The sequence below is a fragment of the Salmo salar genome, chromosome 16 (assembly GCF_965601325.2).
Source record: "Salmo salar chromosome 16, fSalSal1, whole genome shotgun sequence".
NCBI lineage: Eukaryota > Metazoa > Chordata > Actinopteri > Salmoniformes > Salmonidae > Salmo > Salmo salar.
In genome coordinates this window covers 40,054,220-40,057,970 of record NC_138306.1, presented here as the reverse complement: position 1 = coordinate 40,057,970, position 3,751 = coordinate 40,054,220, and positions in this window count along the sequence as shown.

The following is a 3,751-nucleotide window of genomic DNA, read 5'->3' as shown; positions in this document are numbered from 1 at the left end:
CCGGTTCTATTATGTCCTGATTTGATACATGTCATATGTGTGTATTCAATGATAGTTCTGGAATAGTTCAGAAATATGCAAATGTGACTTTCAAAAAACGTAATTGGCAAAAGGGAATATTCCATTGACATGAGGTATCGTGAGAATGATAATGATATTGAAAAAAAACCCCACAAGATTGAGGGATAACTGGGTTTGCATAATTCATAACATCAACGACACAAAACACAACAGTCATAACAATGAATATCAAATGGTACGAGAAACCACAGAAGTAGCTTGGTGTCCGGCATCTACAGTTACAAAAAACACCAAATGACAAAAATAGAGCTTTGCATATGAGAGACAAACGTTAGTTAATAGCCTACATTGCAAAGTTCTGACATCAACAATGGGTCCCCTAATGGCTAAGGACAACCTGTGAATGTAATCCAATAAAATAAACAACAGATTACTCGGAAACATCTGGATCCACAAATTGTGAATACTACTCTTGGACCACATACTCCGGACCCAGTGAAAAGTGATTGTTCTACCAAACACACAATGGTTGTATCTCAATTGTCAGTGAATATTACCCCTCAGGTGATTAATCATTAAACACAAGGCATAGGTCCTGTCCTCACAGCACTCAATGCCAATGGAAATATTATCATAATAAAGTCCCACAAGGAGGCTGTGAGGAGGGAAAACTAGAATGGCAAGCCACACTTTCACTGACACTATTTTGGAAAACTCTTTAATGTCAGAGTGAGAACATGTATTGGATAGAAGATGTAGTGAATGTTGGTGCCAGTGTAGAAGAAGAAGAAGATGTATTGAATGTTGTAGAAGAAGATGTAATGAATGTTGTTGCCAGTGTAGAAGAAGAAGATGTTGTGAATGTTGTTGTAGAAGAAGTGTCACGCCCTGATCTGGTTCACCTGTCTTGGTGATGGTCTCCACCCACCTCCAGGTGTCTCCTGTTTTCCCCATTAGTCCCCAGTGTATTTATCCCTGTTTTTCCTGTCTCTCTGTGCCAGTTTGTCTTGTTTTGCCAAATCAACCAGCGTTTCTCCTAGCGCCGATTTTTCCCAGTCTCTGTTTTTTTCCTAGCCCTCCTGGTTTTGACCCTTGCTTGTCCTGATGCCGAATCCGCCTGCCTGACCACCCTGCCTGTTCTGACCTTGAGCCTGCCTATCCCCTTGTTCTGTTTGGAATCGGACCTGGTTTATGGACTCTCGCCTGTCCCCGACCTGCCTTTTGCCTACCCCTTTTGGTGTAATAAATATCGGAGCTCAACCATCTGCCTCCTGTGTCTGCATTTAGGTCTCACCTTGTGCCCTTATAAGATGATGTAGTAAATGTTGTTGCCAGTGTAGAAGAAGAACATGTTGTAGAAGAGGATGCAAAAAAAGTAGTAGCTACAGTAACACATTTCTCTTGACTGAATAGCCCATTTCAGGTCCTGAGTCGCTGACACCAGTTACCAGTCTTTCCTTTGCCATTACATCAGTAAGGCAAGAACCTGTCTGTGCATCGGTCAAAGGGGAAATGCTGACAAGGCTTTAATAAATACGTATTACCCTTCATGTGGGTTCTTTTGGATCTCAGGTAGGTACTAAAAATGGCAGACACCAGTTGAAGTCGGGTCATATAGCTGGGCTTGTGTTTCTGTTCCCTCTGTGCTACTGCAGGGATAATTTCATTTAAGACCTCAACTCAGCCAAACTAATGGCTTTTTAATGTAGCTTTAACTTTAAAATAGCTATGAATAGCTCCAGTTATCTTTTCTTTGAGGGAAAAGTTAGCCTGACGTGAACAAAATGCATTGATGAAGTGTAAGTGATGGACACGGCCGCAGTTAAATGGTTGAGGTACAATAATGAAATGCTCTGTCTACGGTGACACTTGCTTGGAGGAAAGGAGTTAGGAAGAGGTTAGGGTATATATCAGGACATTTTTGTGGGACTCTGCTTTGGACCTGTTACCTCACATCAGTTTCAATATACCGTAAATTCCGGACTATAAGCCGCAACTTTTTTCCCAGGCTTTGAACCTCGCGGCTTAAACAATGACGCGGCTAATATATGGATTTTTCCCGCTTTCAATCTTTTTTTTCAAAAAAAACATTCTGTGACGTGCTCAGTTTTTTGGCGGCATGAAGCTTTCATTAGACCAATGAAATTGCCGAACGGGTTAAGGTCAAACAACTTTTTTGTTTACTGTTTAGATTAAATCGAGCGCTCTCAAACTTCCCATCATTCTGATTACGGTAGTCATTTTGTCACCCTCATCATGGCAAAGACATGGAGAAATGCATATGATGCAGCTTTCAAGTTGAAAAGGAAATAGAGCTGCTGCACGGGAGCTTGGTCTTAATGAGTCGATGATAAGACATTGGAAACAGCAGCGTGAGGAATTGACTCAGTGCAAAAAGACAACTAAAGCTTACTGCTATTTTTTTATTTTTTGTTACAAGCCGTGTTTCGTTAAAGCCTATTTATTTTTGTTACAAGCCGTGTTTCGTTAAAGCCTATTTATTTTTGTTACAAGCTGTGTTTCGTTAGAGCCTGTGTAAAGTTAATTTGTTTCAATGTACCGGTAGGCACCTGCGGCTTATAGACATGTGCGGCTTATTTATGTTAAAAATATATATATTTTTTGTAATTCAGTGGGTGCGGCTAATATTCAGGTGCGCTTAATAGTCCGAAAATTACGGTAATACTCTTCCACCTTACAGTAATGCATTTTAAAGGTGTGAAGATCTGCTGACACTTTTCTACTTAAATGTTCAATTTTTCCAGCAGTCCTTAATGCCAGTAAGATTTAAATATTGGAAATATAATTAGAAAATACAATATATACTGTATATAGATTCCATAGAGGGGAGAATGAAAAAGTACTTACGTTGAACAGTGGCTAATGTCTGATCGATTATAAAGATCAGCAGGGGACCTTCAACCTCTTCTCTATTTCACTGTCAGTGGATGGCTACCATCCCAGCGTCTCTGAAAAAAAAGTCCCATTCAAAAAGATGATGTCATATCCCTTCCCTTCAGACGATCCTCTTGATAATGATCCTGAGTATAACATTGCCAGTGGAAAAAGGTCTGTGATGATCATAGATAAGGCTAGGAATGCCTCAGATGGCTTGAGTTTGTAGAATAAATCTTTAAAATATCCAGGATTGCTACAGGCGGTTCAATTTGCATATCCCTACAAGTTTTAGGCAGCAGTTAAGCTCTTCTGGCCAGATTGGAATAGTTGTGATGAGAGAGGGCTTGCACGCTTCACATACACGCTGCCATCCTCCAGTTTAACTTCATACACTTGTTGCTAAAACAGACAAAAACTCAAAACAAAGGATACGTGACAGCTGGAAAAATAGAAAATAAACACAACAACTTGACTCTTAGCTTTGCCATGAGCAGAGAGCTCACTCTGGGCAGAACGTGTCAGAACACTCAATACTAGGGATGGGAATTGCTATGGACCTCACAATATGATATTATCACCATACCTAGGTCCTGATATGTTATGTATTGCGATTCTCACAATTGTACATGTATTGCGGTTTGATGTTCCAAACATATTGCTCACCATATGTCTGCTGCAGAGGGACAAGGGAGAGCCATGGAAATAAAAGACCTGAAAACATGTTGGCTCCCTATTTAAAAAGAAGGAGAACAAGTTATGAAGGAAAAATACTGGAGTTTGGGTGCAGATACAACAAACTAGCGATACGATATATCATCAAAAATAATATCCC